The 27,039-nt window shown below is 45.4% G+C and overlaps 1 protein-coding gene and 1 pseudogene across 2 annotated transcripts in view; both read left to right on the plus strand.

Annotated features, from left to right (window-relative positions):
* Kif26b (kinesin family member 26B) overlaps positions 1-27,039 on the plus strand; it is a 430,200-nt gene that overhangs the window by 217,337 nt on the left and 185,824 nt on the right. The window lies entirely within an intron of this gene.
* Positions 16,709-25,892, plus strand: LOC102913881 (coiled-coil domain-containing protein 121 pseudogene; annotated as a pseudogene). The gene has a single exon (XR_013043447.1). The product of XR_013043447.1 is annotated as a coiled-coil domain-containing protein 121 pseudogene (transcript).

Here is a 27,039-nt window from a genome sequence, read left to right on the forward strand (position 1 = left end):
GGTAAGTCATTCTGCATTTGCTTATCCCGCCTGGGTATCCATGCATAGATGCGTTGAGAAGAGATAATATTTTCCCTGAATACTGGACACAAGTGATGGAAGTCCTAGGTATGTGCTGGTTTTCACTGGGTTCCCCAGACATACATCCAGAAGTGAGGATTCCTGTGCAATAAGAATGTGGTCCCCAGGGAATGAGTGAGCACATGAAGGAAGCAGGGGAAAAAAAGAAGAAAGAAAAGGAAGCCAAAGATTGAGACAATTCTGGCAAGGTCTGGCGGTGGGCAGCCTTTAGCTGCAGCCTGGCCATACTGGGGACCTCTCGGGTATAAGGAGCCGTACTGACCGGTAGCCACACGTGGGATGTGGGGCTGCTCTCTCCCTGGCTGTTCACCTCTCTGGCTGCAGTGGCGAGGAGAAAGTGGTCATAATTCCAGCTCTAAGGCAGAGCGGTTCTCCACAGCCTTGTTTTTACAGAGGCGAAGGTGGCAAACTCATGGTTGAGGGGGTGCATGGGCTCAACCTCCCCTGGCTGGCACACAGACGGTGACTCCCCCCTGCAGCCCAGGGCAGCTTTGCAGAAGAGGGGTAAGAAGCAAAAGCATGCCCTCAAGGGGAACGTGGGGGACCCAGGCAAAGCTGCAGCACCATCTCCCCTCCCCCACCCGTCCTTGGCACCCGGCTGGCAGGAGGACAGGCCAGCAAGGTACAGGACTAACCCGCAACCTGGGATCCCCATCCATCCATCATGTCTCTCCACACAAAGAGTGGTGGTTTTCCTGGATTCTTGGGGTGCTGTTTCTCTTCAGAGTGTAGGGGTCTCAGCTAGTGAGCCGCCTTCAAGCCGTATCAGCATGCCGTCAGGTTGTTTCACATCCCTTGGTATTACAGGACAGGGCCGACGTCCACTTCTTGAGAATCAAAGGAAGGTGTCTCTAGGTGAACTTCCCGGTTCTGCTATGAAGTGGAAAGCCAAAAAGGGGGAAAGGAAAGTGAGGGTTGGCCTAGGACGGGGAGCCATCTGATATGAACCCACGCTGTGCGGTGACGCGGTGCAGATTCCGGAAGCCATATGCATTTTTCTTCAAAGCGAGTAGCGGCATGCAGCAGATTCGACAGTGTGTGAGCCCATAGAAACATTTTAAGTGAAAGCACATCTCGCCTGGTTTTTTTTTTTTGTTTTTTTTTTAATGTCAGCTTTATTATGGGGCTTGGGTCCCAGCAGAATACAAACACCACGTTCCAATGTAATTTCCAGCAGGATGTGGCCTGTCCTTCGCTTATTGCATATTGTCTCGTCCATCAACATGCAGGACTCTAGAAACCAAGCATGTGATAGGGTTTTAATGGGGCTGAGCAGAGACAAGAGTGGGTATTTGTCTCCCCTGGGTTGGTGGATGGAGTGTGGGTGTCTTCCAGCATCCTCAGCGTGGATGCTACAATGGAAGAAGCCGGCGTAACAAATTAAAGAGGTGTATCATATTAAGATGTTTCTTGATAATAATGGAATTAAAAGTCTTTTTTAATGCTTTTGTCCCTTAGAGCTAGGTACTAAAGTTCTGAGAGATTTAACACTATGATAATGGGAATTGCTTTGCAATAATAGTCATAGAAATGGAGAGAACTCAGAATCAGACATGTCATGGACGTGTGACTTCTGAAGCTGGGGGCGCCTGCATAGATGTTCCATTTTTGTGTATATTTGAAGTTTTCCATAATAACAAGTAAAATAGATCATAGGTCTAGTTTGTTCGGAAAGATTCCTTCATTCAGAACACTGCCTGAAAGCCTTGCCCACTAATCTCTGCCTGCCCTCAATGTTTTCTCTGTTGCTTATAATGTTTCTGCTGCAGAGCTTGGATCTAAGCGCTACGATAATAAGTACTGAGAGTAATTTATAAAGAACACACTTATTTCTTGAAGATCTGGGTTTATAAGTCTCAGGTCCAGAGGCCCACATCTGATGAAGACCTCACACATCTCTGTATCAGAGCATGTCAACAGCATCACTTGGGCTAGGACTGGGAGCAGGCAGAAGGGCACGGGATGCTCCTGTTATCAGGAACCCACGCTTATAACAGCCAGCTCACTCTTTCCTGCAAGAACAGTGTTAGTCCATTTACTAAGGCAGAGTACCGATGACCTGATTACTCCTTAAAGGTCCTGAATACTATTGGATTGGGTCTCCAATATATGGACTTGGACTCGGGGATCACAGCCAAATCATAACAGATGACACCCAGCCTGTGGCCCCCGTCTCTGCTGTTACTCTACTATCTTCCTAGAACCCCACTTTTCAAAGTCTTTGAACCGCCCAACTTCCAAACACAGAGCATTGCAATCCCATTAGGCTTCCTCCATTACTTCTTGCAAAATTACTTGTAACATGGGTTCCGGGGACTGAGTCCATGAGAGCAGACAGCATTTATTTCTATTGCTCTGACCTCATCACACTGCCTTGCACAGCTCCAGCTGTTTGAGTACACACGGGGTTTGCTTGTTTTCTCAGAAGGTGCCTGAGTTTTATAGTGCTACTCAAGAAAAGGAAACAGGAGGGAGCAAAAGATAAGAAGTGAGGACCGAGTATCACATGTGACCTTGGAAGTAGCAGGGCCATATAGGTGACCAGCTAAAGAACGTGTTCAGAAAACCATTATGCTGGTAGTTACAGATTCCTAACTCCCCAAAGGGATTTTTATCCATGAATGTCTCCTCCTTTTGTTAATTATGGGGGATTTGGAGGTTAAATAAGAAGAGCCCAAATTGTAATGCTACACTCAAGAGTAATCTAAAAAAAATACCAAAAACAAACAAACAAACAACCCCCAAACCTATCATCTAGGAATGCATATGAACAGTTTGTGTCATGGCGGATATCTCCCTGGGGAGGTGTCGGAGATGACTGAAGCGTCTGCCCTCACCCGGTTTGCAGAGAATCAGACAACTGCAGCTGCTCTCATTTCACATAGACACATTACTACTGTTGCCACGGTGGAGTTCCATGGACAATGCCGTGGGCCCTGGAAGGGAAAAGAAAGCTCCGTTACTCAGGGAAGGAAACGACAATTTCTCTCACGTTTGGAGACTGCAGCTCTTACTTCGGCCCCCGTCCACAGAGACCGTATTCCACCAATTCCGTAGACTCTCAGGCTAGCGTCAGATCGACTGACTGGTGATGGATTCTCTGCAGACGTCACTCAGGCTTCCGTCTTAGTGTTGCCTGTCGGCTTGTCACTGTGAGGAGGATGCGTCTTGATAATGTCCTTGATGGTACACTGATGGGACTGCTGTTCCGGGGTCTGTTCAGTTCGACAGCTCTTGGGTTGTTCTTTGTTCTCTGTAGATCCCTGGAGACCAGCAGTGCTGAGGATCCCAGGGTAATACTCTAGTTTTAACCTTTCAGATTAAATCAGCACAATTGAGTTTTTTGTTCGTCCTGTGTTGGACACTTAACCCAAGATGCTGTAGTACCCAAACACAAGGACTTTAGGAGGTGGGGAGACTTGGGGGAGTCTACCTCCAGCAGCAGGATTGGTGCCCTCATAAAAGAGCCTCAAGGGAACCCTTCTCTCTAGTCTGCCATGTGGGGATGTATAGAGGGTACCATCCAGGTGTTGGCTTTGAGTTTGCTGGTGTCTTGATATCTGACTTTCCAGTCTCTAGGGCTGTGAGCAAAGTTTCTGTTCTTTATAAATAACTTAGACTAAAGTAGTTTGCTATAGCATCAAGAGTAGAATAAGACAAAGACAGATCACATTAGGAAGGCATGAAGATAGGTCTTGAGAGATATGGCTGATACTCAAAAGAGTGGAGGAGACTGGAGTTTTCTCGGTGTAAATGTCATAAAAACACTCCACAACTCTTCATGGTTTGGTCTGGAATTTAATGACTGTAGTTTAGATGTAGGCTTGGAGTCACAACCTAAAGTATTGAGTTTTATATTATATACATAGAGTTACATTGAATTTAATAATATCATGCTATCTAGGTATTAAAAATATACTTATCATACCTTTAGAGCACAGATACGTGGTATGGCAGCCTTTAGATAGACTTGAGAACCTTGTGAAATTTTTTGTCCATTTTCTTGTAGCCCAAGCTGACCTGAAATTCACAGTAGAGCCAAGGCTATTTTAAAATGTCAGTTCCCTATTTTACCTCCTGGTCCCCCTGCCTACAGTTCCCAAATGCTGGGGTTATGGGCATGTGCCAACACATCTGCCTGGACTTGTGATGCCTAAAGCCTGTTAGTGTCCAGCAGCAATTGTACCCGTAGAACAATACAGAATACAACCTGAGCATTCCCGAGGTAGAGAACATGCAGGAGCCCCAAAACAGTAGGCTATCGAGACCACCAGAACCACAGGAGTGATTCTGCATTGCTGCTTTGGGCCTGTGAGTCCAGCGCAGCAGCATGTGGGGTTTGAATCAGAATGAACGTAGTGGCAGACTGTCTGCCATGCTCCCAGAGAGGGGCTGGCATCCACAGCTGCTGTCAGCGTCAGGGACTGCACTCTGGATGAGGTCTACATCCCTGCAGACTGATGCCATATGGGAGTGATTTTCACAGGTTGAGGGCAGTGGAGTAGAAAACAAAACAAAAACAAACAAACAACAACAACAATGAAACCCAAACTACATTTCTAAAAAATCAGGGAGAGCTATTTATAAGGCCAGAGATGAACTGGATGCATCTCAAGAAGGAAATGCATTTCCCCCAATTATTTTGTTTCAGCAGGGCTTTGGATGACTTTTGAATCACATTTGTTTATGGAGTATCAACAGTGGCTTCCACCGTTGAGAGACCTTTTTATTTTCAGACCTTGTCCCCATGATCCACTTCCTTTCTGGTGGACACACATTTCCACTTTGTGCTGTCCACTGGAAGAATTACTAGAAACAGGGAAGTATATGCATTCAGCACCTGGCTAGTCTAAGCCCTTTACATTTGACATAATGGGAGATAGACATTATAATGAGTTTTCCATGTCAGGCTGGATTATGGAGTTTTGTTGTGAAGATTATGTTAAAACCTCTGGTTGATGAGGAGATAAAATAGCTGTGATATGTATCTGCTGGAGGGAAAGATATAGAATGAAAGACAAAAAACCATACATTTTCAGTGATAGTTTGCACTACGGCAATTCATCTGCCATAAGATGTGTTCTAGAGTGTGCTAGCTGCCTTATGTGCTTAGTGTCAGTGCTTGGCGCAAATAGGTTCATGGCAATCAGGGCTACCATCCATGGAATCTGGTTTTTATTCTCTCACCTAGAAAGGATGTCTGTCCACAGTGGCTGTGTTATTACTGAGAGAGAGAAAGAGGTATCAAGATGGCCTTTATGGGTATGTGTTTTGCCTTGAGCAACACCAACAGTACAATACAAACTACAGCCGGTGTGTGTCTGGGTAGAGTGTGACAGCTTTCTCTCTTTCTGCTGGAGCACTCTGGGCCATCAGTTGCTTCCTGCAGGTGGTATTTTGGCTGGTCATTTTCTTTCATTGTTTTCTGTTGATTTCATGGTTCCATCTGTAAGTTGCTTTCCCTGGCTAGCTTTGGAGGCAGCCATGTGGCTCCTTCTAGATCCCTTGGGTTTCCAAGGCTGAGGGAGCATGCTTGCCTTCCACACTGCCTGACTGAGGTAGGGGGTTTCCTTCTTGCTTTGGGTATTCTAAAGGGCAGAATTCATTTTGTTCACTCTCTTAATAGTTGAGGGAGAAAGGAGTTATGCTCATTACAAAGCAAACAAACAAAAAACAACTCAGCTGAATCCTTTTCTATAAAACTGTTGGCATAAAACTTGGCAGAGTGTCCAGAGGGTGCAGTGTGGGGGTGGGAACCAAGGTGCTCAGCTGCCCCTCTGGCGCCGCCGCTGTTCGATTTTGGTGTCTCTGGTTGTGTTGACATGATCTTCTCCCTGGGAAAATAAGGAGTCCAGAGATATTGTAACCCCAGCTGGGTGGGCTCTCTGCTAATGCCGACTCAGACTCTGAGAAACTCGGCAATATGTCACATCTTCCCGAGAGACATCGAAGAGAACAATTGCTAAACATAATAAAACTCAAAGAAATATTATGTAGGATATTAAGTTTGAAAGAAATTTTGAGATAGAGCATGGACTCCTGATCAACTTCTTGCTAGATTTGGGCTGCTTGGGTGAGCTTTCCATCTGGGTCGTCATGTGTTCTGGAGAAAGGAAGCTTTTTGCTTTTTCAGAGAACACGCATTTTGATTTTTTTAAAAAATTAGTTTTTCAGTTTTTCTGTTGACTGGTTTCTGTTTTTATTCTGATGTTTTCTTTCTGTATTTTCTTTGGGTTTATATTGTTCTTTTACACAACATTTAGAATGTGAGATTTAATGCATCCTTTAAATTGATGTAAATATTTGGGTTATGAACTTTTGCTGTTGACCACGTCAATTGTATTCCATAGAGTCTGATACATGGTGTTTTATTAATATTTTGGTGGTCTTCCCATTTTTGCTTAATATCAACCATATTTTCAAAATGGAAAAAAATTGTATTTCCAGGGGAAGAGGGACTGTGTCCCCCAGGGCTAGGGACAGACTCTAGGGCCTCCTCGTTCATGTCAGGGCAGGTTCTCTTTCACTGAGTTCTAATTCACCCAAGGAGAGGCTTTGTTGTTTTACTTTAAGTTTCTTTCTAGTTTAATTGTATTGTGTTCAGACAATATTGTCTCCATTCATTTGTCCATTATTTTTTTCTGTGTGTGTGCACAATGTGTGTATGTCTGTATAATTTTGTGTGTGTATATGTATATATGTGTATGTGTGTGTGTGTGTGTGTGTGTGTGTGTGTGTGTGTGTGTGTGTGTAGGTCCCATGGTGCCTGTGTGGAGATCAGAGGACCAGCTCAGCTTCAATCCTCGTGTGTACCTTGTTTGAGACAGGGTCTCGTGGTGGTTCTTCCGTTGTGTTTGTTAGGATATCTGGCCTGTGAGCTTCTAGAAATTTCCTGGTTCTGTCTCCCATGTCTCTCTAGGAGCATGGGCTTACAGATATGCTTCGTGTCCAGCTTTTATGTGGGTTCTGGAGATTCAGATGGAAGTCCTCCCACGTGGGCAGTGAGTGCTCTTCCTGCTGGAGCAATCTCTCTGGGCCCAGTTGGTTTATTTATTAGTGACTCAATGATCTTGTAGTGGTTTTCTCTGTGATTTAAGGTATGGTAGGAGTTTATGGATTGCACATGTTCTATCATCTGGTTGCAAAGTATGGCATGTATTTAGACCTCTTTATTTTAAAAGAATGTATTTATCATGGTCATGTACATAAAACAAAATTTATGATTTCAGCATTGTAAAGTGTGCAACTCAGTGTCATTAATTACCTTCACAGTGCTGTAAGGCTGCCATCACTATCTGCTTCCAGAACCTTCTCACTCCAAATAGATACATTGTAACCATAAGTAACAAGTCTTTGTCAGCGAATTTATCTTCATCCTCTTATGTAGCTAATGTCCAGGATCTGCCAGTTCTGGACCTGCTGTGTAAGCAGGGTCAAACAGTATTTGCCCCTTTTGGGTCTGGCTTCTTTGGCTATGTTGATAAATTGTTCTTAAGGTTTGCCAATGCAGTGGTGTGTGTTAGAACTTAATCCCTCCCGATGCCTGAAGAATGCCTGAAGTGTGTGCATAGGCCGCACTTCATGTATCCATTTTTCTGTTCCTGGACATTTGACTTGATTTCTCTGTAAGCATCTCTTCAGGTCTCTGTGTCGACCTCTTTTGCATATTCACCTCTGAATGGGATTGTTCAGCTCCATGTCAGGCAACGTCATGTGTAGCTCTTTGGTTTTTTGGTTGTTGTTGTTCTTTTTCTCCCCCTGCCTCACCATTTGTTTTCCTTTAAAAAAAAAAAAAGTACAATAACCCTAGTGGGTGTAAGATTGTATATATCATGATTTTTATTTGCATTTCCATAATAATTAATGATGTTGAACATCTTTCCTGTATTTGTTGGATACTTAATTATCCCTGTTCTGCTTTCTTTCTTTTCTTGCCTTTCTTTCTCTTCTTTTGAGACAGGGTTTCTCTGTATAACAGCTCTGGCTGTCCTGGAACTCACTCTGTAGACCAGGCTGGCCTCGAACTTACAGAGATCAGCCTGCCTCTGCCTCCTGAGTGCTAGGATTAAAGGTGTGCACCACCATCGCCAGGCTCCCTGTTCTGTTTTCTAAGCTGTCTTCTGCTGTCAAATTTAGGAGCTCTGTAGAGATTCTGAATATTAAGCTGGTCTTCAAATTCTTTTCCCATTCTTTAGGCTGTCTTTTATTTCCTTTCTAATAATCCTTTGAGGCGCAAATGCTTTTACTCTTGATGAAGCCCAATGATCTACCTCTTTAGTTGTTGTTGCTCATGCCTGGAATGTCCCACCTAGGAATCCATGCCATGTCCTAAGTCACAAGAATTCGATCCTATATATTTCCTGAGTTTTATAGTTTTGCTTTGTATATTTAGTTGTTTGCCATTCTAAGTGAATGTTTTGTGCATGGTGTGAGGTAGGGAGTCAACTGCATTCTTTTGCATATACAAATCCAGCATACCAGAAGAGCTCTTTTACTCATCTTGATATACTTGGGTCGCTTGTGGCCATGCCAGACTGATTGTTTGAGATCCTGAGATGAAAGGCAAAAGCAGTCATGTTGACTGCATCATCACACAGACTTTCATACTGAATATCACATGAAATGGTCTTGTATGAGTGTTTGACACCTCTTTAAGTTGTATGTATAAGAAGGAGGCCTGGTCCTTCCATCCTAGCCCCAGCCCTGGGTCAAAGGCTCTGAGAGACTTCTCTTCCCAGATTCTATAGTTTTCCTTTTTCTTTCTCTTTAACTTTTTGGAAGCAGCTACTGTATATCCCATTTAAAATGTAAGTGTTACAAAAGTGCTATGAAATGTGGTTTTCAGTGTTACAATGTCTTTTGTTTAATGCTTTGGGGATTGGGGTCTACTCTGCTCTAAGGATCACACAATATAGGGGGAAAACAGAGATCCTGTCAATTCTCTAGTTACATTTGTTGAGTATGAAGCTCAAGAATTTTGACAACAGTCAAAATTGTTATGGTTAAGTTAAAAAAATAATCGACTCCTGCATTTCTTAGTCCTGACTCCATAGTCACAGTCTCCGGGCGCTGGCGTGCAGGAGTGGTAACATTTTTAAATTGTATGAATACCCTCAAGAAGTTCAGGTAGGGAGGGGCCACAAACCCAACCAAGAGCTCAAATGGTCAGGCCCAGGTGAGCTTCTGGGTAAATGACGCTCTCTGCTGGGATCTGGGTTAAGCTTTTGGATGAAGACGTCTCATGCAGCTTTCAAAGATGGGAGTTGGGGGAAGGACAGTTGGCTGGTGTCTCCGTAACTTGAAATGTTTTTAATAAGATTCTGGGCTCCTTTGAGTCACTGTAAGTTTTATGTGTGAAGGTGTCCTCTCACTGCTCTTTACAGTTTGTTCCTGTGATTCTTGCCACAACTCTAGAGAGTAATTCCCCCTTATCTGTTGGGTACACATTTCAGTAGGCACTGAGGATGCCTGAAACCCTAGATAAATTACATTATTTCTCATATGCACATAAACTATAATACTTTAACTTACAAATTAAACATAGTAAGGGCTTACTAATAATTGATAATTATATATATATATAATTATTACAGTACACTATAATAAAAATTGCGTGAGTGTGATCTCTTTCTCAAAGTATCTTACTGAACTGCACTTACCCTTCCTGGGGTGATGTGTGATAACCAGTGCCCACAAAGGGAAATGGATGGTGCAGGGCTTGTGGGTATCACATGGAGAAGGGACTTGAGGGACAGCAAGACAATTCATAGCCCAGGAAGGATGCTGGGAAACGACATGAGATTTTATGATGCTGCTCAGAACAGGATGCAATTTAAAACTTGCGCATTGTGTACTTCTGGAATTTTCTGATGAAGGGCTGTAGTTGGTCACAGGGTGCTGAAACTGGATAAAAGGGACCACTGTGTTCATGGTCTGGGTGCATTCAAGCAGTCGGGCAAGATTTGAGGCTGCCTTCTTAGCTTTCTCTTAGCGGGGTTCTCGCATGTGTCTTTGAGCATCTAGGGGGGTGAATCTGAAGAAGGGTGGAAATCAAATCCGGCCGGGGTTTGGCCTCATCTGCCCCTTCCCAATGCATTCCTGTTTCTGCACATCTAGTTCCGTGAATAGGAAAGAGAAAAGTACGTTTTTGGCCCAGTACGTCTCCATCCTTTGTCTCCTTCTGAGGTGCTCAAAGGCGTCAATAATAGTGTGGGAAAGCCCTGGCTGAACAGAACTCCGCATTTCCCCTTGATACCTTCCACTGGGAGCCTGCTGCACACAATGCCTTTGAAAGCACTTTGTCAGCAAACTCCTGCTTCAGGCAAATATCGAGGAAAGCATTGAGAAGACCTCAGTGGGAAAGCCCTGCCCTGGCCCAGAAAGTGCCCTAGTTCTCAGCAGGCAGACTCCTCTGCAGGAGAGAAACACTCTCTAGGTCTGTATTCTCTTTTCCGCTTCCCTTCTCCTTTCTACCACCAGGACTCTGGGAACTCTCTGAATGCAAACAGCCCTCTCAGCTAGGCTTGGCTTTCTAAGAAGGATCACCACCGCCTAGGTAGCTGGCATTGTCTTGGGAAAGCCAAAGTCTCTATATTAGAAGTCACTCACTTAGAACCTTTGCTTGAGTTCAAGGAGAAACAGACACTAGATATTTAGGTCTGTGTTGTTTCTGGTGTTTTGAGCTCAGGCTGGCCTCCAACTCATTATGTAATCTGGGTTGGCCTCAATTTTTTTTTTTTTTTTTTTTTGGGTACTCATGATTCCATTTCTCAAGAGCTGGGATTATAGGTGCAGTTCTTGTCAATCAGCCTGCCGCTAGGGAGCCGTCTGGCCCTGCTCACACTGCCCTAGGCTGGTTCCAGATCATATTTTGTTTGTTTGTTTTTTTAGACAGCCAGATCATATTTTGCACTATTATCCTACCTCCAAATAGCACCTATTGGTTGATTTTAATTGACAAGAATTAGTCCTGAGCCATTAGTTGATTTTATTTGGGTGGAATTCATCCTGGGCTCTTGAAGTAAGAAGACCAGACACATCAGTGTCTTCGGTTGCAGTACAAGTAAGTGTCTGAAAATGTGATGCTGAGAAGAAACTTCTCTCCAGCTGCCTTCTCCCAACCACTGGGAGAAGCCCAGCAGGACACAGAGGGAGGACTAGAGGATGGCTACTGTTTATGAGACAGTGTTCTGCATGTGAATTTAGTAGACCCCGAGTAGGAAGGAGTGTGAGAGAGTGCCTGGCGCCCAGAATGCTGTGGTCAGGCAGATCTATCCCAGCAGGGCCACAGGGGCTGCCAGCCATTTCTCCGGCTTCCTTCAGCCCACTTGGGGTGACAGCCGCTCAGTGCTGGTGTGACCCTCACTGCGCTTCTCCTCTATAAAAATGTCCCGTTTTCTGCAAGGGACTTGAGCACCTGTAGATTAGGAGTACCCAGGGAGCCCTGGAACCCCATGGGTGTGGAAGGGTGACAGCGTGCTTCTTTTACAGCATCAGATTTCTCTGTGCGCGCAGAATAGTCTCTGCTAATGCTTGCCTATGCCGTTTTATAAGAACTGAAAAATAAATACGTATGAGCCTGCTGATTATTCCATCACACGATTACATCTTATTTAATGACCGCCCTGCTGTGTATTTAAGTGCTTTGCTATGGTAAATGCTGCTTCTCCGTGTATCCTTGCACACAATCCCTGTGCACATCCCTATCTGCATGCTGTCTTCATCTGTAAGTCTTGCAGGAGAATCATTGGGGCGGAGGTTATTGATATTGTTAAGGTCTTTGATGCATAAGGTCAGATTATGCCTGGCTGCCGTCTGAGTACCCAGTTTCCTGGCCTTGTCCCAAGACCTCACGTTACCTTTGCTTTTTGATAGCTTAAAATTATATAATGTCTGAAAGTCTCCCTGCTGTTATTCCTTTGGTTAAAAGTTTTCATATGTTCATCAGCCAATACATTCTTCTGCTAAAAGTTTCTTTTCTTTCATCTCCTCCTGCTAGGGCATTTGGGGTTTTCTAAGTTTTTAAAGAACTCTAAAATTATGTTATTTTTAAAGCATGAACTGAATTACCCAAATATTAAATTTTAATGAAGCTGCAATGGCCAGTCTCCTTCTCTAATGTAACCCCATTATCATTTCCCAACCCTGGCATGGAGCTGTGCATACTCAAGGGGCTGCATAAATGCTTTTTAATGAGAGAATGATCCATTATCTAAGTATGCCATTGATGGACAGTGTTGGTTAGTAAAGTAACATGAGAATTTTTCTTGTCCATTATGAGTTATAATAAGGAAAAGCTTTTATAATGAATTGTCCTAGGAAGGGAAACTACAAGATAAAGTAAACAACATGTTACACCTGTGGCCTTAGGTTGGCAGCTTATCACTGGGGACAGATGTTAGTGGTTATCAACCAGAGCAAGAGCACACGCTGGGTGTGCTGTCCACACCTGAACCTCAGAACTCGGGAGGCTGAGGCAGGGAGATCATGAATCTGAGGCCGGGGCCATGAATTGAGACTCCACCTCAAAACAAAGAAACAAACAATAGCAAAAACAATAGTACAGCTCAGATTTTTTCAAATTAAGCAATATTTATGCATACAAACTATGAAGAGAATAATGTAAGAAGAACGCTTATAAGTCATAATGTCCCCACCCATCATTTCTTTAAGGAAATAAGACAGCTGTGTAGTTGGAGCCTCTGTGGACCCCTAATTGATCCCTCTCCCCTTCCCTTCTGACAGTGCATGGTCTATACACCTGCGGTGTACGTGTTTCTCTAAGCAATATGAAATATGTGTCACAGTTTTAGCGTTTGTATAAATATTCCCATCGATGTCTGTGTAGCAACGTTTCTTATTCACCATTATGCTTCTGAGATTGATATGTCTTAATAATTTGGGGAAGGGTTGATCTATGGAAATATCACAACTTCTTTATCCGTTCTGCTCATCATCCTGCTAATGTTTTGTGCTTCCACACGCTGCCACCAAGGCTGTCATCACCTCCCCTGTGTTCATGTGCCAGTTTGGAAGGTAGCGATGAGGCGGTTCAGTCATAGGGATGTGTGCCTCCTCCTCTTCTAGAAGCTGCCAAACTGCTTTTCATGTCTTAAGGTAGTATAGACACACTTGCATTTTCCTGGAGGAAGTTTTGCATGAATTATGCCAGTTATTATTTTTGAGTGCTGGAGGGCCAGAATTGCTCTCGGGGTATGCATTCATTCCTACCCGTGTCTCGTCCGCTTTAGGAAACGGAGATATAAACACCGAGGATCTTGCCCAGGCTTAATAGCAAACAGCAGAGACCCATTCAGCTGTCTTCAAGCCCATCTCTTAATGGAGTCCAAGCTCAGGTGGTAGCAAGTGAGCAGTCATATCTTGAGATGAAAACACCAGCCAGTGTCTCTGAAGAGGGAAAGAGCCTTGATGGGTGGGGTGTCCCTATTCGGTGGTCTGGAAGAAGAAGCAGATGGTGACTGGATTTATCCAGCATCCACTGATGAGTCTGATCGAAGTCCATTCCAGGCTCTGTCTGCACCATGTTCAATTTGGTTTTCTTCTACCTGTTTGACCATGGAGGCACATTGTTTATATCTTCATGCACTTTTTAATTTCTTTTAGGCAAGGATAGGCAACTTGCCATAGAAAGGTCACATAAATTTTTTAGGAGCAGTAATGGATGTAATCTTGTACATGTGAATTTTAATTGCAACACTTTAATCCCCATTCTAAGTGCCAAACTTTCAGGATTAATTTGTTGCATGTGTTGGTAGCACGGTACTCAGTCTTCTGAGCAGATTCTTTGCCCAAGGGGCCTCATTTGCTAATGAGTAATCGCTGCAATTTTCAGAGAAAATGCTACTGGTACAATCATGTTTGAGCATTCATCAAATATGACGTGAGCCCAGTTAGGAGAAATGTTAGCGTCCTCAGCCTGCAAATAAAAGCAAAGCATTCATCTCCCACACGGTAATTCCCCTAGGCCCATCACCTCCACTATCATTTGGAACAACGGTGAACTGTTGGTAACTGTACATGCCTGTGGGTAGGACCACGTTGGTGGGAGCAGGTCTTACCACTGGCAGCCTGCACTCTGTTTTCATGGCCTTCACTCAGGCCCATTTCGGAATGAGAAAGCAGAGGTGGAGGAGGAAGCCACTTCAGCAGGAATGCGTCGTCGCTTTGTGTGCACACATCACAGACGGCACTGACATGCTAATTACAGCTTTAGACCAAGCATTTCCTCTTTCTGCATTTTGTTTGCAAACAGCCAATTATTTCCATCCTGCGGTCTGGAAAAATCGCAAATCCAAGCGAGTTAATCAGTAGTTTCTGTAAGTCCTGATGCTCACCTATCTCCTCTGTTGTGGCTTTTCTTCCCATCAGGTTGGATTTCTAAATCTTCTTGTTTCCCTATCTGGTTATCCTTTTAGATTCATGTGTTACTATTTTATGTGTGGGGGTGTTTTATCTGCATGTATGTATGTATACCATGTGCATGCAGTGCGCACAGAGGCCAGATGAGGGTGCCAAACCCCCTAGGAACCTGAGTTCCAGTTGTGAGTTGCTATGTGGGTGCTGGGACCCAAACCTGGGCCCTTTGCAAGAGCATCCAGTGCTTTTAAGTGCTGAGCCATCTCTCCAGATCCTACTTTTCTTTTTTATCTAGCTTGCCTGTGGACCAATGGTTGAGATCCCATGGCTCTTGTCTATCGTGGGCTGTAGAAACAGTGTCTTGTGCCTGTCTAGACTGCCCTGAACTGATGCCTCTCTGCACTAGGCATGCTTGTGCATAAGGCACTGTTGCTTGCTCTGGGATCATTTAGACTACAGCAGAGTAGGACCTGGACATAGAGAATCTTATGATTGATGGTCAATGAAGGAATGAACGGGCACTTTGTGGTCATCTGAGCTGGAAGAAGAACTGAGTGGTTAAGCTAAAACCGAGCTATTTTCTGGAGAAGCAGAAATAGGAATTGTTTGAAAGGTGGAATCAATTTGGTGAGACCCCCATTTGTCTATTTTTGCTTTTGTTTCCTGAGATTGGAGGGTCATGTAAGGTTAGTTGGGTGTGAGAGTTCGAGCCTGTAATCCAATACTTGGAAGGCTGAGGAAGAGGATTTCTATGAGGTTCAATGTCAACCTGGTTCACATAGTGAGTTCAGAGCCAGCCAGGGCTACAGAGCAAGATCCTGTCTAAACAAAACAAACCAACAACCCCTCACCCCTGCAAAGACCCAAACCGAAAAGACAAAAGGTAATAATAAACAAATTAATCAAACAAAACATTGAAAATCCCTGCCCACACTGATGCCTTCGGTGCTTCCCTGTGCTTTCTTCTGTTAGGTCCAGAGGTTAGGTCTTGTTTCTTCATTCTTGGTTTCTCTTTTCTCTGGTTCTGGAGAGTGAACCTAGAGGCTCACACACGCTACGCAAGTGCTCAGCTCCTGAGCTCTGCCGCAGTCCATCAGGTCTTAGATTTAGGGTTTTGAGTGGATTTTTCCCCCCACAATGAGCTCTGTCTGCTTGCTGAGTCTCACATATGGAGGTCCAGCTTTCCCAGCGCCGTTTTTGGAACAGGCTGTCCCTTCTCCCTTGTGTGTCTTGGCGCCTTTGTTGAGAAGCAGTTGGCAGTAGACGCTGGGTACCTGTCAGCATATGAATGAAGAAAGAAAGTGTGCTCTCCATCTACAATGCAGCGTCACCCAACCAGAAAGAATAATACAGGCCTGTCATTTTTGGCCAAACAGGTGGAGCTGGGGGACATTGTGTTCAATAAAACAGGACAAATGGAACGACAAGTACCCTTACAACCCATCCCAGACCCGGAATCGACTAGTGTTGACCTGAACGTGTAAGGGGAATGTGAGGGGTGGGTGGGGTGGCCCGAAGGAGGTTTGGTATAATCAGAGCTTGTGGTATGTACGAAGTGAAGTGCCACACTAGGCCCCCATAATACGTACACGTAACACATATTAATAAAAAAGAACATAAATTCAACAATAAAATGAGACAGAATGGGAGATGGGAAAATGATCTAAACAGTCTGGTGGATCTGGCTGCTCCTGCTTCTGTCGCGGCACAGAAGGACAACACAAAGCTCGGGCATGTGGGGTATAAAATCTGTGACCAAGTTCTCAAGTCCTCTTCCCCGAATATTTTTTTTTTCTGCTTGGAGCCCACAGAAGAATAAGGAAATCCAGAAAGGCTCTAGGTTATCTCAAGAGTGTTATTAAAGCAGAACCGGTCTAGATCAGGAGCTGTGGAAGTCTGAGCTGTGGACAACCTAAGCCCCACTTTTGGAAATGGGATCTTATTATAACACTCCATCTCCTCATGCAGTCGCCTGTGTTGGCCCGGTGATGCAGTGCTGGAGATCATACAATTTATTTTATCATCTTATGTATTTATTTGTGTGTGTTTGTAGGATGTGTGTGTGTGCAGGTATGTGTGTTTGTGTTTGATGTGCATGCATGTCTGTGTGTAGATGATAGGTGTGTTTGTGTATGTGTCCATGATGTATATAATGCATGTGTATGTACGTATATGTGTATGATATTTGTATGTGTGTGTGTATGTGCATACAGTTTTAGGATCTTTCTCTCTCGCTCTGGATTTTCTTTGAGACAGAGTCTCACTATGTAGCTCTGGCTGTTGTAGAACTTGATATATAGAGCAGGCTGGCCTTGAACTCACATAGATCTGCCTGCCTCGGATTCCCAAGTGCTGGGATTAATGATGTGCACCACCACGCCTGTCTCAGCCCCATCATCTCTTGAACTAAAAGAACCTGGTTCTAAAGCAACAAAACCAGAGAGAACTGGAAGGTGGGGTAAAAACCCAGCCTGGATTATTTTCACCCTGTGGCACAAATCAACCCGATGGGTTTTTCAAAACCTTTGCCTCAGAACAGGGGATACGAAGATGGGAAGGGACCCGCTTCTTGTGAGGTGGCTGATATGCAGACTGATACCAGGTTACAGCTATCCCAGCAAGGGCCCTTACAGAGATGGATGGAGGCTGGTGAGGACCCAGCAGCTCCTCCTGCCTACTACAGGAAGAAGACCCGACATAGTAGATGCAGGCCACAGTTGTTTTATTCTCCTGTAAGAAACGGAATGGAATTCAAACATCTCTCCACTCACTAAGGATGGAAAGCTCCAGATAACTGTCTGTGCTCTCAAGGCTAAGTGGGCTTTGAAGAAAGTATGTGTATGTGAGTGCATGCATATACATGTGCATTCACGTGTGTGTGCACGTTTAACCAATATTCTAAACAGTGTTGGATTACTTAGGGGTGACTTTTTGGTTCTACCTTCTCACAGGCTTTCCCAGTCTCCACCAGTCAGAGCGGCTTCTAGCTGGTCAGTAAGCGTATCGAGGCCCAGTGGTAGTGGCCAGTAGGAATCTGCTGAGAGAAACCACCAAGGAGGAAGGAGATTAATACCTAAGTTTTGATCCCATTACATTGCTTCAGCCCTGACTAGGACTGATTCGCAGCCTCCCCAGGACACTGCCCTGTGGCTCTCGAGGCATCTAGGAGCTCTGTGTTGCATCTTCCAGTTATCATGTGAGCTCTCTCATGTGAGGCGATGGGAATAGCAAAGCAATTCCCTGTGTAACCAAGGATGCTATGAGTCAAAGAACAGATGCCCATATTCACAAAGTTCCACTACTGCTTTTTGAAGTTAATTTTAGGTCTTGAAGGGTATTTTGAGAAGCAATGTGTTGTAAAGGCCTGTCCTAGCAAAGCAGCCGCCATCTTCACTAGGTCAGCCCTTCCTGCGTGGAGAAGATCTCGAGGATCAGGCTTAGTGAGTATTGACATTCCCTCACAGAAAGAAGAGGTAGAGGCGTCATTGGACCCTCGCCTGAGATTCTCACGGTCCTAGCCATTTGTATGTATTTCTTCCCTGAGTACATGTGATCTTGGGGTTCCTGGGACGGGCTAGATATGTACACTCAGGGAAGTTAACTGAGGGGGAACTCCATCTGCATGACTACGGGGAATCCAGGCTGGTGAAGACTTCCCAGTGTTGCTGTTTGGGGGTCAACCATGCTTCTCTAGGCACCCCCTCAATGCTCTGTAAATAAACCTCATTGGTTCCCCAGGGTGAACAGTGTAGAATTGTGCTTTGGTTTGTCACTGGGACCTTATGAGGAGGGGCGGAGCTTTGTTTACGCTTCTCTAGGGAAGAAATTCTCTTGACAAAATGGTAGGGAATTTTCTAACACTCTAAAAGTTGTATTCCTGATCTTATCCTAGAGAATGGGATGGTTACTTTGAATTACGATGAAATGGGATGGCTTTAAGACACATAGAAAGAATGCTTTCCAAAGTTAGTTTGTAATGTTTTACTTTTTTAAGGAATTAAACATTTATTTTTATTTTATGTGTATGGGTGTTTGGCTTACATGTATGTATGTGCACCATGTGTAGTGCCTGAAGAAGCCAGATGATGGCATCAGATCCCTGGGAACCAGAGTTTCAGATGGTTGTGAGTTGCCATGTGGGTGCTGAGAATTCAACCTGGCTGGATCCTCTGAAAGAACAATCAGTGCTCTTAACTGATGAGCGGACTCTCTAGTCTTGTCTATAGCATTTTAAATTCATCTTTGTGGTAACTTTCTACAACACTAAGTCTGGCATATTTTGTACAAATAACATTTCAAATAGCCAATCCAAGCTCGAACGAGGCTGCTAACTCTAAAGTGGGCAAAGGTGACTGTACTGCCCGTGATTTCCTTTATTTACATCTTCACTGGGTAGCCACTGTATTCGTGGTAAATACCAATGTTAATGGGGTATCAGTGTCCCTGGTCATAACCGTTATAGACATCATCTTGTTTTCCTCTTCTAAGAGTTACGTGAGAAAGCAGAGACACAGCCTAGACCTTCCAATTTTCCAGAAACTTGGTGTTCTGCATGTGAGTTGTCAAAACCACTAGGATGGGGGCTTTGAATTCTAGATGTTCTAATTGAAGTCTTTATTCTGTGCAGCCTTCTATGAAGATATCAATGGGAACAAATGAATGAATGAATGAATGAATGAATGAATCCTACCCATAAGCAATGAAGATATAGAGAGACATTACCTGCCTAGTAGTTTGTGCCCAGGTTGGAGACAGTGTAGTATAAAACACACGCAAGTCCAACAGAATGGGTGGATGGATGGCACATGAAATGTGACGGACTGCTGAGATCCCTTCTGTCTTCCACCCATGCTGTCCTAGAAGGACCATCCTAGGGGAAAAGCCGACCTCTTCACATGTCCTAGAAAGCAGCATAGCCGCTGTGTTTGTGTGCCAGCCTGAGAAAGTGACGATGACACCAACTGCCACCTGGGTCAACCGGCTAGATAAGCTGTCTCACAGTCTGGACATCAACCCTAGTAGATACATCATTCCTATTTTGTAGGGGAGGAAACTGAGGCTCGGGAAAGGTAGCCATGTCCCAGGACTAAGAAGCAGAAGTGAGGTCAGAATTTATGCAGTGGCAGAGTGGTTATCCAACCTGAGGTCCCCACAGCATCCTGTGTCTCCTAGGGATCAGTACTGTGGTGGGTGTTCCTTCTTCTTTTCTCGACCAGAAAGGTCACCTAAGAGCCAGACTGCCCTGGAGCATGAAAGAAGCCAAGCTCGTGACGTGAAGGGCCTCGTAGACTTCGGGGGACCATGAAGGCGGTGGTAGGGAGGCTCCTTGGGGCAGCATTGCCCCAGTCTTTCTGTGTGTGGTGTATTTCCCATGCTCTTGGTACAGCTCTTGTTGGTCCTAATTCTGTGGTCTAGTCCACAGTTTGTGTGGGTTGTGAGTCAAGGTGTGAAAGGAAGTAGCAGGTTGTAAGATTGGCCTGTGGCCTGTCAGTTAGTTTGATTCAATTTCAGAACACTAGTGGTGGATAAAGATGAGATTCCATTGGGTATTAATAGCTCAGAGACAAATCCATGTCTCCTGTTTTATAGCTGGGTATATTGTGTTGCAAGCTTCATTGTCTAAGATTTTCCACTAATGATTTTTCCATGATTCATTGTGAAATATATCTTATCACTGCTTTGCTGCAGAGATTAATAAATAAACTACCCCCCCACGCGCTCTGAAAAATGGGTTGACTTTGCCTACCTTCAGTCATGTCATCCCCATCCTTCCCAGTCTTTCCTCAAACCCCTACCTGTTCCTTTATGTGTCAGTCAGCTATCTGTTGCTGTGACAAAATTTCTGGTATAAAAAAGGAAGACAGGCAACGTTCTTGCTCTCCAGATGTGAACTGTTGTGTTCTACCATGTCTTATCAGCTTGATGGGTGACACCTTTGAAACCGGAAGCCAGAATGGATTGCTCTTCATCCTGAGTTGTCTATGTCAGGTGTCCTTTCACAGCAAGGGAAAGCCAACACCATAGCCCTTGGTCCCAATCATCTTTTGACATACTTTTTATTTATATGTCTGGGTTTTCCCGTTATCTCTGTCTGAGTGGTCTATTGCTATGAAGAGACATCATGACCAAGGCAACTCTTTCAAAAGAAAGCATTTAACTGGGGCTGGTTTACAGTTTCAGAGGTTTAGTCTGTTATCATCATGATGGGGAGCATGGTGGCGTGCAGGCAGACATGGTGCTGTAGAAGTAGCTGAAAGTTCTACATCCTGATCCATAGGCACAGAGAGCAAGAGAGAGAGAGAGAGAAACTGGGGCTGGCATGAACTTTTAAAACTTCAAAGCCTGGGGCTGGAGAGTTGGCTCAGAGGTTGAGAGCACTGATTGATCTTCCAGAGGTCCTGAGTTCAATTCCCAGCACCCACATGGGTGCAGTCTGGCCTGCAGTCATACATGCTATATACATAATAAATAAATAAATCTTAAAAAAAAAACCTCAAAGCCCACCCCCAGTGACATACTTCCTCCAATAAGACCACACCTACTCCAATAAAACCACAACTCCTAATCCTTCTCAAATAGTGCCACTCCCTGTGACTAAGCATTCAAATACATGAGCCTATGGTAGCCATTCCTGTTCAAGCCACCACAATCTCCTTTATTCAGACCTGAAGTCCATGAAAGGGGGATCTGGTTGACTCTGCTTTTTGCTATATGTCTACACTTAGGACATGATAGGTGCACAAGAGGAAATCCTTTGGCACCTCTTCCCCAAAGCTGTGGGCTTATGCTGTATTCTCCTCTAGAGTGAATCCCAAGCCTCAGCTCTTGAAAAGCAGCTGTATCATCACTAAGACAATGTCAATGCTGAGCAATAAGCCTTGCACTGAGATCCTCGAAAACAACCTTCATTGACACAGGCTAGGGCTGGCGGCTTCCCAGACAAGGAACTGGGGCTGATGGCAAGTCTCCAAGCCACAGCTTAGACCTTCCTACTCCCTGGAGACGTGGTGCCCTGCATGGCACCTGCACAGAGGTGCTTCCTGGATGCTGCCATTCCCAACATCAATGGGCACACCAAAGGTGTTGAAGGCCACCTGTAAATCCCTGAGCCACAGGTGCTGCTGTCTTTTCTCCAGACAAGCCTCCCTTCTCCCTCCTGACCTCTTCCCCTCCCCCACCCCACTCAGCATAGACACAAGTAGCTAGAGAGGACCCCTATGCTGACCCCATTGCCATTGCCTGGAGAATCTGTCTATTTGACCCCAAACTCAGAACTAAGGTTGAGGGCAGATGGCAGAGACTGCGGACAACTAGGGACAGTGCTAAGAACTTGGGTCACTGAGCAAGAAGAGGAGGGATGGAGAGGTAGGGTGCTGACCCCTGACCTCACCTGCAGTAGAGCATGAGAGAGGCAGAACTATGGCCCCAGCAGGGCAAAGACAGATGGGATTCCCTGGAAAGGACTCATGCAGCTTGGAATGAGGAATGCTGGGTTCTTGGTGAGCTCTAGGGAATGTGGGGTTTGGGGGACATCCTTGGACAACCAGCTGCTCTGACAGGAAAAACACAGGATGCATTCTTCCAGTCCTAGGCTCTGGCTGAGCATAGACAGATTGTTCTGAGTGGAGGGTGCTTACCACCAGAGCGTTCTCCTCAGCGGTCACCCTTCCTGACCCACAGCTGTCCTCATGGACTCTTGGATCTGGAAAGTGTTTGCCCAGAGTCCCAGAAATGTCTCTCTACCCACACCACACCTTACTATTTTAAATGCGTGTCTCAAGCCAAAGCTGCTAACGAGGTTGGAGAAACAGGTGAACAGGAAGGCAGTGGTGGCGCTGAAGGAGCTGAGCCAGCAAATCCAAGAAACTAAATGCCGGCGGGAAAGGCTGCTGAAGGACGCCAGGCAGCTGCTGGAGGAAAAACACCGTGTGCAGGCCGAAAACCAGCTTTTCATGGACTACCTGCATCAAAACAGCGAGCGGTGTGAAAAGAAACGGGAGGCGCTGTGGAAGCAATATGCCCGGGAGTGTGGCGAGATGGAGCGAAGGCGGCAAGAGCTGGCGTCCAGATACACCCAGAGAAATGCAGCCCTTCGAACACAGCTCCTGCAGGGCAGAAAGACCCAGGAGGACTTAAGGCAGCAGCTGCAGGCACTGAAGACCGTTTACATGGTAAAGGAGAGGCAGGACGCGACAATACAGACCTTGGAGAAGGAGAAAGAGAAAATCCGAGGTGAGGCAGCGGCCAAGGACCAGGAGGCACACATGCGGTTCCTTCGGGAAAAGGCCCTGATGGAGAAGGAGCTGCAAGAGTTGGACTTGATGGAGCTGGGGCAGATCAGCACTAAGGGCCTTACGAGGAAGTACAGGGCCTTGGCGCAGGCCTGCAAGCAGGCTCATTTTGAGTTCTGTGGCCGACTCCACAGAGAGAACCAGCAGCTACGGAAGGAGCTCCAGCAACTGAGTCAGGAGTACCGGAAGGTGGAAGCTGTGAGAATCCGGCTGGAGAAGCAGCAGCAGCTGGTGAAGGAGGAGCAGTGGTATCGAGAAGCCTTGACCAGAGGGCGGCGGCGGCGGCTGCAGGCAGAACGTGAGAGGCATCAAGATTGTTCTAGGTGCCCCAGAGACCACTCCGAGCTGTCCCTTAGACACAAGTCAAGACTAAACCCAAGGCAGCGTCTAAAACTACTGACCACATAAGAACTGCACATTGGGAATCATCTACAATCCAGACAATGCTCAGTGTGGGGCATAGAGTTAGCCGTGTTTTTGTGGAGGGGCCTTTAGGCTGTGAGGTGCTTCTTGACAGGGAGTTCGGAAAGTAGCTTCTAGGCCACTGAATCAGCGATGTGCTTTCATCTGCCATGGATGCTTAGAAAACTTTTGAAGAATCTTGTGCCATCCAGTTCCATTCACAATTCTAAGACTGTCAAGTGAAACTACCCAGTCACAGTATGTACTGGAGTTTAGGGCGCTCAGTTTTTTGTTTTTGTTTTTTTACATACATACTTTGTAGACTGCCAAGTCTATTTTGTAATTAGTATCGTCTATATGTTTTGCCCATTTGGTAAAATCATGAATTGCATTTGAAGTCAGTTCTTTTAAACCTTTACTTGGAGGTTTGAAATGTTTTCGTGAGTTTGTCAAGGCCTGGCGGTGGACCGGTCGGTCATTTGCTGAACTGTGGACCCTGATCTGAGAGTGTGGTCCCCTGTGTTGGCAATGTCCCTCTACGGGAAAATGTAGTCAGCTTTGTGTCTTCTGGGAACTGTTGACAATGAGAAATGACATGATAATTTTTAACTGTCTTTATACAGAAAATGAATTTACTTCAAATTGAATTTATAAAGAATTCTCCTTCAATGTGCCTTAACTTCTAGTTTTTTTTTTTGTGTGTGTGTGGGGGGGGTTGGTGTGTAAAATATGTACTGTGTTACTAGACAACGCATATCAGTTTTTAAAAGTAGGAAGGGTCCCCTTCCCCCTGCCCCTCCCCTCCCCTGCCCCGCCCGTGGTTTCACACTTTTCAGCTCGTGCTCTTTGGGCCCCATGATTTGACCTTTGATGGTTCAGTGCATCAAAGTGGAATGCACGTGGAGGTGGAGGTCACATCATGATGGCTAAGAGAGAAAGAGAGTAAGGTGTGGGGTCCCAGTGTCTCATTTAAGGGCACACCCCTAAAACCTAGCATCCACTGGGCCTCACGTCCTGAGGGTTCCATTCCCAAAAGTGCCACAGGGGGTGCCCCAACACAGAGACCTTTTGGGGACATCTTAGATTCAAACTAAAAGATGACAGGGATATAAGTAAAATACTAAGAAACCAAGAACTTAAGATGCCACGTTCGTCAAGACCTTCCTGTTCTCGGCAATGGAGGGGGTGGGCAGATTCCTTAGGAAATGATGGGCAGATGAAGTAAAATGTGTTTGGTTCTCTTGACTGAGTGATTACGCGTACCTGTTCACATGCTTGTGTCGTACAGAGGGATTCCTACTGATCTGAAGTCACATGCCAATGCCCAGAGCACAAACACTGGAGTTATGGCCTAGAGAGGACACCAAGGTCAAAGCTAGTCCAAACCAGTCAAGAGGGAGCCGGAAGCTGTGACACAGAGCTAAAGGACAGGGACTAAGCTGATCTGAGCCATATGCTCACTGCTACAGACTCCCCAGACCCCAGGCCTGCCGATGGCCTGCATTACTGCATTTCTTCAACCCAAGGGAGGTTGGGGAGGTCCTGGCAACAGTGGATGGCACATTCTATAGAAAGAATTATTTTTGAAAAGAATTATTTAAAGATCTGTGGCAGGAGTCGGAAAGCCACAGCTTCCTTGAACCTGGAAGCGTGGTCTTTTGCTACCCACAGGCAGAAGGGAGACATGGCCACACCCCACAGGAGGAGCACCCCAGAAAGGCCGGGACTGATAACTTTTGACAGTTTCTGTCTCTTCACAGAGTGGAAGTCCTGTTGTTTCCTGTGTGAGCTCCTCTATAGCTAATCAGAACAGGAAATTAAAAGGAAATCTGTAATCTTAGCTAGCTCTTTGTGACTGTAACAAATACCCAAGGCAATCAATATGTCAAGAGAAAAGGCTTATTTTTTTTTGTTCCTACTTATAGATGCCCCAAGTCTGTGATCATTTAGACCCACTGTTTATGGCCTGTGGTGAGACAGCATGCTATGACCAAGGGATGTGTGGAGGACCAAACTCCCAACAAGGAAGGGAAAGGGGAATGGACTGGAGTCTTGTTGTCCCCTCCAAAGGGACAGTGACCGAGAGATCTCCCACTGGGCCCTATCTCCACAATGGTCCACCACTTTCTAATAGTGCCACACTGGGGACCAAGCCCTTAGCAATGGGCCTAGGGGGGAGGGGCACTTAAGATCCACACTTGTAGCATCTGCTGAGGCTGCTTCGTTAATCTGTCTTCTGACACAGAATGAGTAAGAGTGGATTTAGAGGAACAAAAGATACCTCCTCCCTTCCTCCTCAGGGGAACAGTTGGTGTGCCCATGAAGATAATGCCCAAACACGCAAAACGAGACCTGTGTTTTCAGGGCACTTGCCTACCCCTTTGGCCAATCTCTGGACTTCATCGTAGAGTCCTGATTTAGAGCGATGGGAACTTTATTTTCTTGGATAAACAACCTTGAGTCTGTGGGCTCCTTTACGTCTGGACCAGCTGAGTGAATAACTGGCCAGCCACTGCAGTATTTCGTTCCCTGTTCTAACACAACAAAGGAGTAAAAAAGCAAGAAGGAGAAAGGATCAAGGGAAGGAGGCTACAGCCCTAAAGTCTTTTAAGGGAGTATTTGAAATGATGGTTATCTAAAGGGAGATTTATGCCTGGAATTTACAAGGTTAACAAAATCACCCACGGGAAGGAAAAGGGAAAACTTTTCAGCCCATGGCGTCTCTTCTGTTTGCTCAGGTAAAGGAGATGAGCTGTTGGGCAGACATTGTGAGGATCTTTTTTTTTTTTTTTTTTTTTTTTTTTTTTTTCGAGACAGGGTTTCTTTGTGTAGCTTTGCGCCTTTCCTGGAACTCACTTGGTAGACCAGGCTGGCCTCGAACTCACAGAGATCTGCCTGCCTCTGCCTCCCGAGTGCTGGGATTAAAGGCGTGCGCCACCACCGCCCGGCTCCATTGTGAGGATCTTAATGTAAATACTACATTGCCTTTCCCCATAAACGCTTTGAAAAGTTCTCTCTCTTTGAGATAATTGACACTTACTCTGAGAAAGAGGAATTCACAGCCCATGGCTTTAGTATAAATGTAATAAAATCACGCAGCGTTTTGGGTACAAGCATGCACCGTCCTGCTGAACATGATGACCATGTCTGTTTCTGCTCAGAAGCTACAGGAAGAAAGCCAGGAAGCCTCTAGCTTCGGACAGGATGATCCAATAATTCCGCAAGACCATTAGCGTCTCCGAGCATTCTCTGATGAAAATAAGTCCACATACATGTTAGATACTTGCGTAGCTGTGTGGAAGGGACAATGAGGAGGACGCAGGCTGCTTGTTTATCCTGGGTCTACATTCTCATTTGAGCCTGTAGCAGGATGGTGCTTCATGGAGTCTTGGGCCAGCCTCCGACTCCTGTCTGCTTTATTTGTACAGATGCTGGTTTGGGTTGCCCTGGGTGTTTGAGATGGGGATGTGGACCTTGAGAAAAGGACAGTCTCCTATGAATGAAGCACATCAGTGCTGGGTCAGTGAGGGATTGCTACCATTGTCTCCCATTTCTACATCGGCTGGCTCCAGGATGGAACCCACTGGGTCTGAATTTCACCAAGTTCTTGTCTTAGTCTGCTTTGAAACTAAGGAGAAGTGGCTTCCACACTAGCTGCCCTCCCTGGAGTCTAAATGGTATGACAGCTCCAGATTCTGCCAAACGCAACCGAGAACCGGGTCCAACACACCTGAATCAATTGCCCTTTGACTTACAGTCTACAGGTCCGTGTAGTTCCTGTCCATAGGAGAGTCCCCAGGACGAGAGGCAGGAGTAGAGGAGAGGGGCACCAGTGTAGAAGTTTCCAAATTCTTCCTGAAGATTGGAATTACAAAGAGACTTCGAAACA

This window comes from Peromyscus maniculatus, chromosome 11, assembly GCF_049852395.1.
Source record: "Peromyscus maniculatus bairdii isolate BWxNUB_F1_BW_parent chromosome 11, HU_Pman_BW_mat_3.1, whole genome shotgun sequence".
Lineage (NCBI taxonomy): Eukaryota > Metazoa > Chordata > Mammalia > Rodentia > Cricetidae > Peromyscus > Peromyscus maniculatus.